Below are 13,729 nucleotides of genomic sequence, written 5' to 3'. Positions count from 1 at the left end.
AACAGTTCCATCCCCCTGAAACTCCCTTGTTTTCCTCTTTGGTATCAGCCCCACTCCTGGCAGCCAGGGATCCATTCTCTGTACCGGTAGCTTTGGCTTTCTTGCAGCATCCCTGTACTGAAGCCCTCTGAGGGTGGCTTCCTTGACTTAGCATAACACATCTGAGATTCTGCCTGAATTGTTGCAGTTGTTAGTGGCTCATCCCTGTTATTGCTCGGTGGTGTTCTGTGATACACATGCACCACAGTGTTTTTTTTTTTTTTTTTTAAATTTTTTAAATTAATTAATTTATTTTTATTTATGGCTGTGTTGGGTCTTCGTTTCTGTGCGTGGGCTTCCTCCAGTTGTGGCGAGCGGGGGCCAGTCTTCATCGCGGTGCGCGGGCCTCTCACTATCGCGGCCCCTCCTGTTGCGGAGCACAGGCTCCGGACGCGCAGGCTCAGCAGTTGTGGCCCACGGGCCCAGCCGCTCCGCGGCATGTGGGATCTTCCCAGACCAGGGCTCGAACCCGTGTCCCCTGCATTGGCAGGCGGACTCCCAACCACTGCGCCACCAGGGAAGCCCACACCACAGTGTTTTATTCCATTCAAACTGAAGGATGTTTGGGTTGTTTCCAGTTTTTGGCAATTATAAATAAAGCTCCTATAAGCATTCACACACAGATTACAATACTTTTTGAAAGCAGCCTTATTGAGGTATCATTTACATACCATAAGATTCACTCGTGTAAAAGTGTAAACTTTAATGGTTTTTGGTAAATTTACAGAGTTGGGCAACCATCACTACAATCTGATTTTACATTTCATCACACCAAAAAGAAATCTTTGACCATTTACAGTTAATCCCTATTCCCATCTCCAACCCTAGAAAACCACTAATCTGTTTTCTGCCTCTACAGATTTGTTTTTTCTGGAAATTTCATGTAAATGGAATCATACAACATGTGTTCTTTGACATCTGGCTTCTTCCACTTAGCATAATGTTTTTTGGTTTTGTTTGTGTTATATCAGTATTTCTTTCCTTTTTTTTTTTTTTTTGGTGGCCGAATAATATTCCATTGGGATATACCACATTTTGTTAATCCATTCACTAATTAATGGACATTTAAGTTGTTTATAGTTTTGAGCTATTATGCACAATGCTGCTATAAACGTTTGTTTACAAATCTTTGTGTGGATTTTGTGTTTTCGTTTCTCTTGGTTAGATAATGAGGAGTGGAATTGCTGGATCATGGTAAAATTACCTTTTTTTTTTTTTTTTTTTGCGGTACGCGGGCCTCTCACTGTTGTGGCCTCTCCTGTTGCGGAGCACAGGCTCTGGACGGACAGGCTCAGCGGCCATGGCTCACGGGCGCAGCTGCTCCACGGCATGTGGGATCTTCCCGGACCGGGGCACGAACCTGTGTCCCCTGCATCGGCAGGCGGACTCCCAACCACTGTGCCACCAGGGAAGCCCCCATGGTAAAATTATATTTAATACTTTAAGGAAATACCAAATGAAATGGTTTTCCAAAGTAGCTGTATCATTTTACATTCTCACCAGCACTGTGTGAAGGTTCCTGTTTCTCCATCCACGTCCTTGCCAACATTTTTTATTGTCTATCTTTTTTACTGTAGCCATTCTAGTGTCAAGTGGTATCTCATTGTAGTTTTAATTGCATTTTCCCTAGTGACTGATGATACTGATCATCTTTTCATGTGTTTATCAGGCATTTGTATATCTTTTGTGAAATGCTTATTCAAATATTTTGCCCATTTTTAAATTGGAATTTTTTTGTCTTTTATTTTGAATGTTAAATCCTTTATATTCTGGATGCAGTCAGCTCCTTACCAAATAGATGTGATTTGCAAAATGCCACAGAATATTTTTTTAAATGAAGATTCAGTAGTTTTTTTATTGAATAAATGTTTCTCCGTTTGGTATATGCCTTTCATCAATTTCTGGAGTTTTGAAAAGGTTGTTTTTGGCAATTTTGTCTTGTTTTATCATTGCCGTTAGAGACAGGATTTGCTGAGCTCTTTTCTCTGCCATTCTAGAAGTCCCACCTACAGTTTCATTTTGAACATGTAAATTCCCAGACGATAAATTGCTAGGTCAAAGAGTTAGTGCATTTGTAATTTTAATAGATGTTGACAAATTTTTATCCGTAAAGGTTGTACCATTTTATATTCCTCTAATTTATGAGGTAAGGCCCAGTCTTGCCAATCTGTGTTCTTAAACTTTCAGAATTTTGCCAGTCTAAATGAAATCGGTTTCTCATGGTAATTTTAACATTTCTTTCTTTGTGAGGAGGGTTGGGCATCTTGTCATATTTTAAAAGAACATTCCTTTTCTCTGAGCTTTATTCATATTCTTTGCTCATTTAAAAAATCTCGATTATCGATCTTTTCCTTTTCTGTTTGTAGGAGCTTATTTCTGTGTATTGTAAGTTGCAAATACAGACTTCCTGGTAAGTCACTTTTCATCTTGTTTATGGTTTTCTTGGCATGTAAAGTTTATATGAATATACATATAAATACATATGCATATATAATTTATCCGTCTTTTTTTATGGCTTTAGGAGTTGGAGTGATGGAAAGGTTTTCCCAACTCCAAGGCTATGGAGGACTTCCCATATTTTCTTCTATAACCTTTTTCGTCTCATATTTTAACCTTTAAATCTCTGATTCATGAGCCATTTATCCTGCTGAACTATGTTAGGTTTGGTTCTAACTTTTTTTTTCCCCCAAATGGCTACTCAGTTATCCCAGTACCTTTCTTAAAAAAGTCCGTGTTTTTAACTCTAATTTGCAATTCCAACTTCATTATATAATAAATTTCTATGCATATATGTATCTAATTTTTAGACATTCTCTTCTGTATCATTTGTCTTCCTGTCTCTCACTTCATATACTAATATCATACTGTTTTAATCATTGAGGTATTGTAATATATTTTAATATATGCTAAATCTAGTAGCACTCCTCTTTTTCATTGGTTTTCCAGACAACTTCTGCTTGTTTTGTTTTGTTTTTTTCTTTTCCATAAGGGCTGTAGAATTAACTTGTCTAGGTTCCCCACCCCACTTCCAAAGGAAAAATAATCTTTTTTGTATTTTTATTTCAATCATTTAAATTTTATAAGTTGAATTAGGCAGAACAGACATCTTTGTGATGCTGAGTCTTCCTATCCAATAATATAATACACTCTAGTTCTTCAAGTCTTCTCTGGAGTTCTTCAGTCATGTTTTAACATTTTCCTTATAAAGATTTTATACATTCCCAGTTACATTTATTTCTAGATATTTTATCTTTTTGTTGCTATCATCAGTGGGGTTTTTTCTTCCACTACATCTTCTATAAACGGTTATTTGTGTAAAAGATCATAAGTGAGTGAAGCAATGGGCTGTATATAGTAAGAGCTACTTTAATAGAGATCAGTGTGAGGCCCTGACCTTGGATCAAAACAGACAAAAAATCAGTTCAACAGGAAGAGGATGAGGAGCATTGTGATTGGAGAAAACATTACAACAGTAGCTACTCGTGTGCTTACGTTTAACCTTTGTCATAATCCCATGAGTTGGGTACTATGACCCCAATTTATAAATGAAGAATTAAGCTTTATTGAGGTTATACACTTTACTGAAGGTCATATAGCTTCTTAGTGATAGTGCTGAATTTTGTCTCCATATTTGTCTAATTCCAAAACCTTAACTCTTAACTGATATCCTGTATTATACCATTTCCTGTGGAAAAGGATTTTATTCAAAGTTTATACATATGAACTCACACCAAATTAATAAAAGCCTCGCTAGTGAGTGACACAGTCTTCCTACATTTCTCACAGTTCATGTATACCGTCATTGGAGGACTGGATATAGTTCTGGGTCTCATAATTAAGAAAATGTAGATAAACTGTCTCTTAACTAATCCAGGCTAGTATGACCAGAACGGTGAAAAGTGAAACCATGATTTAAAATAAAATTGTCAAATGATTTAATAAGCTCACAGAAGACTGAGAATCAACTATGATTTTCTTTAGTATTTCCAGTGTTGAAAAATTAATTGGACTTAGTCTTCATGATCCCAGGTGTAGGCTCTGGGATTAAGGAGTACATGTTGCCTAGAGTCAGTATTCCAGTTACTATTGTTGTGTAGCACATCACCCCAAAACTTAGTGGCTGAAACCCACAACAATTACTTATATCTTCTATGACCTCTGTGGATCAGGGATTTGAGGAGGGTTCAGCTGGGCAGTTCTGGCTTGGTTTCTGTTTTGGTTGCAGTCAGACAGTGGCTGAAACTGCAACAGCAAGGGAAGGTGGCTGAAGTAGCTGGTGATTGGCTGGGCATCTCTGTCTGTCTCTTCACTTCAGCTTAGTCATGGGCTAGTTTTGGTTTTCTCACCGTATAGCAGCCTCAGGGCAGTCAGATGGCTTATGTGGCATCTCAGCAGCTCCAAAGATGAATATTCCAAGAGACCTAGGCAGACCTATTATGACCTAATCTTGTAAGTCATGTAACATCCCTTACCCTGTAGCACAGACTAGCACAAATTCAAGCAGAGGCAGCTTAGTCCCCACCTTTTGATGAGAAGAATGCCGAAGTCACATTGTAAGAAGAATATGTAGGGTTGAAGATAGTGTCATGTCTTCTTTTTGAAACTGCAACCTACTGCAGTGATGGTTTCCTTTCAGTGTGAGGAAGGGCATTGTGGTAGAATTCTCTGAGATGAAAAGGACTGCCTGTGGAGGAATGAGACATTTTCGTCATTGGGTATGTTCAGAAGGCGGCGAGGTGTGCACAGGGTATGCTGGTTCTGATACCTGAAGCGATTTTCGTCCTCTTATACTCTGGTGTTGTAGAAATGCTTCTGGGAACGTTTAAGCTTAACTAGTTTGAACATAATAAGTGCTTTTTGAAATTTATGAATACCACACATTGTAAGGATAATGTGGATACTGTGCATTAAGATGTATATTGTATCACTTTGTGAAAAGTTTGGAAATTTAAGAATATCTTTTCCAAAAAACTGAAATCAATAACCTAACTTGCCACCTTAACAAAACTAGAAGAGAAGAACAAACTAGACCCAAGGCAAGCAGAAGGAAGGAAATAATAAAGATTAGAGCAGAACTAAATAATAAAGAAAACAGAGAAAACCAGTGGAGCCAAAAGTAGGTTTTTGTTTTTGTTTTTGTTTTTTTGCGGTACGTGGGCCTCTCACTGTTGTGGCCTCTCCCGTTGCGGAGCACAGGCTCCGGACGCGCAGGCCCAGTGGCCATGGCCCACGGGCCCAGCTGCTCCGCAGCATGTGGGCTTCTCCTGGACCGGGGCACAAACCCGTGTCCCCTGCATCGGCAGGCGGACCCCCAACCACTGCGCCATCAGGGAAGCCCCAAAAGTAGGTTTTTTGAATAGATTAAAAAAAGGAGACAAAGCTTTAGTTAGACTAAGAAAAAAAGAGAAAAGATTCAAATTACCAAAATCAGGAATGAAAGTGGGGACATTACTACTGATGTTATAGAAGTAAAAAGAATTATAAGGGGATAATATGAACAGTTGCATGTCAACAAATTAGACAACCCAGATGAAATGGACCAATTTCTAGAAAGATGCAAACTACCAAAACTGACTCAAGAAGAATCAGAAAATCTGAAATAGACCTATAGCAAAGAAATTGAATGAGTAATCATACAACTTCCCAAAAAGAAAAGCCCAGAACCAGATGGCTCCACCAATTTAAAGAAGAATTAACTCCAATTCTTTGTAAACTCCTCCAAAAAATAGAAGACAAGAAAACATTCAACTCATTCTTTGAGGCCAGTATTACATTGATACCAAAACCAGTTAAAGACAGCACATGAAAAGAAAATTAGACTATATGCCTTCTAAATATAATGTAAAAATCTTCAACAAAACACTAACCACCCAAATCCAGCAGCTTATAAAAAGGATTATATACCACGGCCAAGTGGGATTTATCACAAGAATCCAAAATTGATTTAACATCTAAAAATCAATTGATGTAATACACTATATAGCAGAATAAAGAGGCGGGAAACCCACAATTATCTCAATGAATACAGAAAAAGCATTTGACAAAATCCAACACCCTTTTGTGATAAAAACACCCAAAATATTAGGAATAAAAGAGAACTTTCGCAGCCTGATAAAGGGCATCTGTGAAACACCTACAGCTAGCATCATACTAATGGTGAAAGACTGAAAGCTTTCCCACTTGGATTAGAAACAAGAAAGGATATCCACTCTTGCCACTTCTATTCAACATTGTACAGAGTGTCTAGCCAGGGAAATAATGCAAGAAAAGAAATAAAAGTCATCCAGATTAGAAAGGAAGTAAAACTATTTGAATGAAATGTCTAGAATAGGCAAATACAGAGAGACAAGAAAGTAGGTGAGTGGTAGCAAGGGCTGGGGGTGGGTAGTCACTTCCTGGATGGCAAGTGACTACTAATGGGGGTGGGATTTCTTTTAGATATGATGAAATGTTCTGGAATTAGATAGTGATGGTTGCATACCTTGTGACTGTACTAAAAATCACTGAATTCTACACATTAAAATGGTGAATTTTATGTTATGTGAATTATATCTCAATTAACAACAACAACAAAACACTTATCCACAACTGTTGATTGAAATTGCTGTTTTATGATGTATGCCAAAGTGCGTTTAATGGAGAGAAGAATTCACAAGTATTTTGAAAGGACTGTGATACACTGAGAATAGATTATTTCGTATTTAACTAACGGCATTAGAAACTTATGTATAATTGTACTATCTGCTAGAGTACTGTTATAAAACTCTGAATATTAACATTTATTTGGTATGTACTCTGAACTGTTGTCTCAGAGTACAATATTAACGCATTTTGCATGAAGTTAGACAGTAATGAAATAATATCTATGAAGTAATTTGTATTAACAGACTCCAGAAAACTTAAAAAGATCAAGTTTCCAATTTGAAGTGCCCTTGGCATCAACATCAATTTTAAAATGTTTCGGGGTGGAACCTGTCTTATCCATCCTAAACTTGGTTGGCTTGAGGGATGACCAGCCTTCTCCAACCCCTTTGTCCCAGGACACACTGAATGGGCGTGATGAGGAGGTGACACTGAAGTGTGGTGATGCATTTCTGCTCTCACTAACTAACCAAAAGTCAGCTGTGTTTATTCCTAAATATGTTTATGCCAGTAATGGTAGTAATCATAATTATGCAGTTTAACTAAATATTATGTAAACTGATGAACTATGAATGCAAAAATGTTAAGTGTCTGGGACCACAAAGCCATGTTACTTAATACTATTGAATTGGGTGTGGGCGAGAAACTAAATAAATTGGGTTCAGAATTGTAAAAATATAGACACACGCTGTGCTCAAAATCCTTTAAATTTTTGTTCTACTTTAAAGAAATGGAAACTAGGAGTCATAGATAGTGGTGGTTTGTGCCAGAGAGCTGACACATCTGCAAAGAGATGGCCTTGACCCTGTGTTGGAATACTGGCAAACACATGGACATTTCTGCATTCTAACTTAAAAGAAAATGTCTTAAGATTTATGTGTATCAGTTGTAATGACTCCTCTATTAACTGAGTTTTTCAGTTTACCAACTTACTATCTGGCATGGTTGCCTCAGACAAGAGGGTTTCTCTTGGGATTAATTAGGAACCAAAGAACTAGATTATAAGTTAGGGGGACTCGTACAGAGGAGGACTCATAGTCCCAACTCTGCTACTTAACTAGTCAAGATAGCTTGGACAAGTAAATTAAACTTCATCTTTCTTCATGTATTTTACAATACTTTGTTTAATATCTTTGTTTAAATTTAAATTCAAATTTACTGATTTCTAATACCAAGAAGTGTAAAGAGCTAGAAAACAGCAAGAAGAGACTGCCCTTCTTTTAATGGCCCTTTCTCTTCCCCTTTCTTTCTGTTTTTCTCTTTCCTTCTTCCCTTCCTCCTCTTCCCTTCTACCTCCTCTCCCTGCCTTAGAGAACTTAGAAATAGGAGTACAGTATATTTTTTATCTGTTAAGTAAACATTTGTTTAATCTGTTTATAAATATTTACTTCTTAGCATTTAGATCAAAGGCTAATTTATGGTTCAACAAAACTAGTTTTTTAACCCAGTATTTGATAAATATGGAAATCATCTCAGCTTAAAATTAATCCTCCAATCAGTGCTTATTCTCTGAGAATCACTCATTTTGAATAAACTTGGAAAATGCAGTTGTTCAAGCTAAAAAGACTTGGGTTTTGGGTGTTTTACTTGGGGAACAAATAAAATTTTCTAGTTCTTTGTGTCTTTTTAGATAGTAATTTAAAAGCCACATGTGTTTTAAACTTTTGCTAATTCAAATTTTTATTTATAGATGGATTACAATGAATATTTCAGAAACATTCTTTACGTAAATGTTAGTTACAATACTTCAGAATGTCTCACTGTGGAGAGTGTTAGGTATGCATTTTGCTCCATGTTACGTTCGTTTGAAACATGTCTGCAGTAAGCAAGTTAAAAAAAAAATAAACCATCACATTGGCATGTTTAGAGCTATAACAGCCACTTCAAGCACAGAAGAGCAGTTATATAACTTCTTCTATGTAGTGTATTGTCCGTGTTCTGTATATTTATAGTACATTTCGGCTATGTATTTAATGGCTACACGTAAAAATCCAACCGCTACAAATAAAAACCCTGCTTATAAGTTGTTTATTTGAAAGAATTATAACCTGATGTCAGAAACGTGTCCTGTTTATGTGCAGTACATCTACAATTTTAGATTTCATCTTCTTCCAATCCGGAGTTTAATTCCAGCTACACCTTGAGTGTTTGCTCGAGGAGAGTGTTTTCTTCGTCTTACAATCGTAACTGCCCGATGGACAGGGTCTTTACACGGAGGTGTGACTGAGCTGGCCGTGGGCCCCCAGTGCGTGTGTGAAGAGTCGCGCCCACGGAGCCTTCCACAGCTGCCTCTCCCCTCTGCACCACTTCCTCCTACCCCAGTAACATCTGTCTCTCCCAGTCATTTGCTCCAACTCATTTGAGCTTTGGCACATAAATGTATTACTTTAGAAGGACTGCGGGCTCTGAAGTTGGAATCCTGGCTTTTGCGCTAATCTCTCACTTTTGTTTAATCTTTCCAAGCCTTGGTTTTCTCACCTGTAAAATGAGAGTAATACCTGCCCACAGGGAGGTCATTAGGGCAAAGGTAAGGAAAGCATAGAGTAAAAAACTTAGTGCCAAACTGAGTACATAGAAATGTAGTAAATGTTCTTCCCTTTTCTTCTTTTCATTTGTCATTTCCATTTTTTTGAATTAGGAAACCAGATTCCTGAGAGGTTAAGTGATTTGCTTCAAACCAAATAGCTGTCGCGTCAGTCACAGCCTTTCTCAGAGCTCCCTCTGAAGGGCCTGTAGTCTCTCACAGTGAACACTCACCTTCCCCACTACTCATCCCTGCCTGCCAGCTGGAATAGCTGCCCAGGTCAGCCACCTTCAATTCTTTTTTTTTTTTTTAAATTAATTAATTAATTAATTTTTGGCTGTGTTGGGTCTTCGTTTCTGTGCGAGGGCTTTCTCTAGTTGTGGCAAGCGGGGGCCAGTCTTCATCGCAGTGCGCGGGCCTCTGACTATCGCGGCCTCTCTTGTTGAGGAGCACAGGCTCCAGACGCGCAGGCTCAGTAGTCGTGGTTCACGGGCCTAGTTGCTCCGTGGCATGTGGGATCTTCCCAGACCAGGGCTCGAACCCATGTCCCCAGCATTAGCAGGCAGACTCTCAACCACTGCGCCACCAGGGAAGCCCCCACCTTCAATTCTTTATTCTCCTTTACCTTTCAACTGAGCCAGTCATTAAGCCGTGAAATGTTGTCTCTGAATTAGTTTTTGAATTTATTCCCCTTTCTGCACTTCCACTATCTTAACTTAGTCTGTCAGCTTTTCAGCATGAGTGAGATTCTTAAAAATGTTGGCCAAAAAGTTCGTTCGGTTTCTTTTTCTGTTAAGCTGGCTCTAGTAGCGCTTAGTTGTCTTTAACTTCATTTGAAACAATTTTGTTAGATTGTATGTGACGACTGTCATATCAGCGTGCATTTAAAAAAAACTTACCAAAATTGGTTTTTGTGTAGCCATTTTAATATTGAAGATGGAAGAAAAACAACGGTTTCGGCATGTTATGCTTTATTATTTCAGGAAGGGTAAAAACGCAGCTGAAACGCAAAAAAAAGATTTGTGCAGTGTATGGAGAAAGTACTGTGACTGATTGAACGTGTCAAAAGTGGTTTGTGAAGTTTTGTACTGGAGATTTCTTGCTGGACAATGCTCCACGGTCGAAGTTGATAGCGATCAAATTGAGTCATTGAGAACGATCAATGTTATACCACGTGGGTGGGTATTTTGACATACTCAAAATACCCAAATCAAGCGTTGAAAATCATTTGCACCAGCTTGGTTACGTGAATCGCTTTGATGTTTGGGTTCCACATAAGTTAAGCAAAAAAAAACCTTTACTGTATTTCGGCATGCAATTCTCTGCTGAAACGTAATGAAAACGTTCCATTTTTAAAACAAATTGTGACGGGTGATGAAAAGTGGATACTGTACAACAATTTGGAACGGAAGAGATCGTGGGGCAAGCGAAATGAACCACCACCAACCACACCAAAGGCTGGTCTTCGTCCAAAGAAGGTGATGTTGTGTACAGTGGGGTTGGAAGGGAGCCCTGTATTATGAGCTCCTTCCGGAAAACCAAACGATTAATTCCAACAAGTACTGCTCCCACTTAGACCGACTGAAAGCAGCATTCGACAAAAAGCGCCTGGAACTAGTCAACAGAAAACGCATAACTTCCATCAGGATAATGTGAGACCGCATGTTTCTTTGATGACCAGGCAAAAACTGTTACAGCTAGGCTGGGAAGTTGTGATTCATCCGCCATATTCATCAGACATTGCACCTTTGGATTTCCATTTATTTCGGTCTTTACAAAATTCTCTTAATGGAAAAAATTGCAATTCCCTGGAAGACTGTAAAAGGCACCTGGAACAGTTCTTTGCTCAAAAAGATAAAAAGTTTTGGGAAGATGGATTTACGAAGTTGCCTGAAAAATGGCCGAAGGTAGTGGAACAAAACAGTGAATACGTTGTTCAATAAAGTTCTTGGTGAAAGTGAAAAATGTGTCTTTTATTTTTACTTAAAAACCAAAGGAACTTTTTAGCCAACCCAATAACAGCTTGGACTAATCAGTAACCATATTTTATTTATTAACTTTTTTATTGAGGTATAGTTGGTTTACAATATTAGTTTCAGGTGTACAACATAGTGATTCACTATAAATGGATTGTACTCCATTTATAGTTATTATAAAATATTGGCTATATTCCCTATGCTGTACAATATATCCTTCTAATTTATTTTATACAGAGTAGTTTGTACCTTTTAATCCCCTACCCCTATCTTGTCCCTCCCCCTCTTCCTTCTCCCCGCTTGTAACCTGTATCTGTGAGTCTATTTCAGTTTTGTTGTATTCACTTGTTTTATTTTTTAGATTCCACATATAAGTGATAACATACAGCATTTGTCTTTCTCTGTCTGACTTATTTCACTAAACATAATACCCTCCAGGTCCATCCATGTTATTGGAAATGGCATTATTTCATTCTCTTTTTGTGGCTGAGTAGTATTCCATTGTGTATATATACCGCATCTTTATCCATTTGTCTGTTGATGGACCCTTAGGTTGCTTCCGTACCGTGGCTATTGTAAATAGTGCCGCTATGAACATTGGGGTGCATGTATCTTTTCAAATAAGTGTTTTTGTTTTCTTCGGATATATACCCAGGAGTGGGATTGCTGGATCATACGGTAGCTCTGTTTTTAGTTTTTTGAGGAACCTCCATACTGTTTTCCATAGTGGCTGCACCAATTTACACTCCCACCAACAGTGTAGGAGGGTTCCCTTTTCTCCACATCCTTGCCAACATTGGTTATTCAACATGAGATTTTTATTGGTAACATACCTCTGCCAGAATGATCTTTCTAAAATACAAATCTGATCATATCACTGTTTCTTAACACTTCTTCGCAACTGTGCTTTAACTCACTGCACCAGCCTTGTCTTCTGCTTCTCCATGTTATACTCTTTCTACACTGGCCCCATCAGACGTTTTGCTATTGGATGATAGCTGTTCATGCCACTGTACTTTTACTAATAAGAAAAACTTCTGTGTCTGCAAAGTTCTTTTCATCCTGGGAGACTTTCCTAACTTACCCAAATACAATTAGACATTTAATTCTTTTGGTTTCCACAGCACTTTGTACCTACTTATATTGTGTTGTTTTCACACTTGCTATAATAATTTGGTTCTGACCTCTCTTCTCACTCATTGGGCAAATGATTTGTCCTCTCTATAAAATAAGGGGGTTCCACTAGGTCAATGATTCTCAGCACTGGCTACACATTAGAATCATTCTTTTCAAGTAACTGTATCAAAATCTATGGAGAGACTCTCCTTTACCCCTACCCATTAGGAATTTTTTTTTTTTTAAGTTCTTCAAATGATTATCATATTGTGAGGAGGGTTGAGAAGCACCTACTAGGCATAGATTCTAAGATACCTTTCAGCTAAAATGTTCTGTTATTCTGTGAACTTCCATAGTCTTTGAACATATAAGTGCATTCAAGTAATCAAAACAGGAATTAAATTAGAAAAAATAGGGGAACAAAAATACTTTTCATAATAATAATAGTTAATGAAAACAGTATGTAGTAAAATAATATTTGTGTATAAACATGTGCTTTTAGAGCTCTGATTTTCTGGTTCCATCCTAATTGTTACGAGTGAATATGGACAAATTGGATGAAGTGTTCCTTTTTGCGATTGTTTTTTTTTCCCCAGTTATAAAACTGGGAGGAGAATGTTACTTATACAAAAATGTAAACAGACTTGATCCTGAATTCTTGATACCATTAAGAAATTTTATTTAGAACACAATACAGAAACAGCTGTATAATATTTAGAAAATATCTTTGCATATACAGCTGACAGGAGTTTTGTTCTTATATTCATAAATAAATTTTGAGCTCTAACATTATATGTTTAACAAATTGCCACCAGGAGCTTTGAAGGGAGAATTGATAGCATAAAATAATCAATTAAGGTTGATATCACTAATTTACCCAACCCAATGACAAAAAATTCTGTTTCTCAAAAGTGCGTTTGATATAAAATTTTCAATTTGTTTAATCATGGGACTTAATAGTAAATACTCTTCTAATGCAGAAATTACTTTTTGTGTGTGGTCAGCTTTGTCTTTGAACTTCTTGATCCAAGTTTTATCTTGTTTGAATGCAAATAAATTTTTGCGGGCTATTAGCCAGGTGTTTCCCTAATATTTGTAATTCAGGGGCGCTTTAAGGGCAGGGACAACAGTTTTGCTGTTGCTAAAACATTTTTTGTTGATTGTATTTGGATATTCTGCCTGTCTGCATTTGGCTGATTATATATTAAACTTCTTAAGTTTGATATTGATATTCTTTGAACTCCTTTATTTTTTAGCATTTCTTTTATATAGCAATGATTATATACTACTTTACTTATTAATGTTTCACACGAATTCGTCATTACGAGCCGTAAGGTACAGTGGAAAGAGATTTGGCTTTGGACTTCACTTGGTTCAAAACAAACGTTAGCACTGATTTGGGAACTACCTTAGCCCAGCATCTTTTTAAACA

At 37.5% G+C, this 13,729-nt stretch overlaps 1 protein-coding gene across 3 annotated transcripts in view; it reads left to right on the top strand.

The window, feature by feature from the left end:
• Nucleotides 1-13,729, top strand: part of MRTFB (myocardin related transcription factor B) — a 201,696-nt gene that overhangs the window by 50,168 nt on the left and 137,799 nt on the right. The window contains exon 3 of one of the 3 annotated variants that reach the window (XM_082857706.1): nucleotides 2,406-2,449. The exons of the other annotated variants lie outside the window; for them this stretch is intronic. The gene's annotated coding sequence lies outside the window, so the exon portion shown is untranslated. The remainder of the gene's footprint in view (nucleotides 1-2,405; nucleotides 2,450-13,729) is intronic. 3 annotated transcript variants of the gene reach the window in all.

Source organism: Leucopleurus acutus, assembly GCF_964270905.1.
Source record: "Leucopleurus acutus genome assembly, chromosome: 16".
Taxonomy (NCBI): Eukaryota; Metazoa; Chordata; class Mammalia; order Artiodactyla; family Delphinidae; genus Leucopleurus; species Leucopleurus acutus.
Note: the sequence above shows the minus strand (reverse complement) of the source record. Positions and strands in the feature narration are given on the sequence as shown.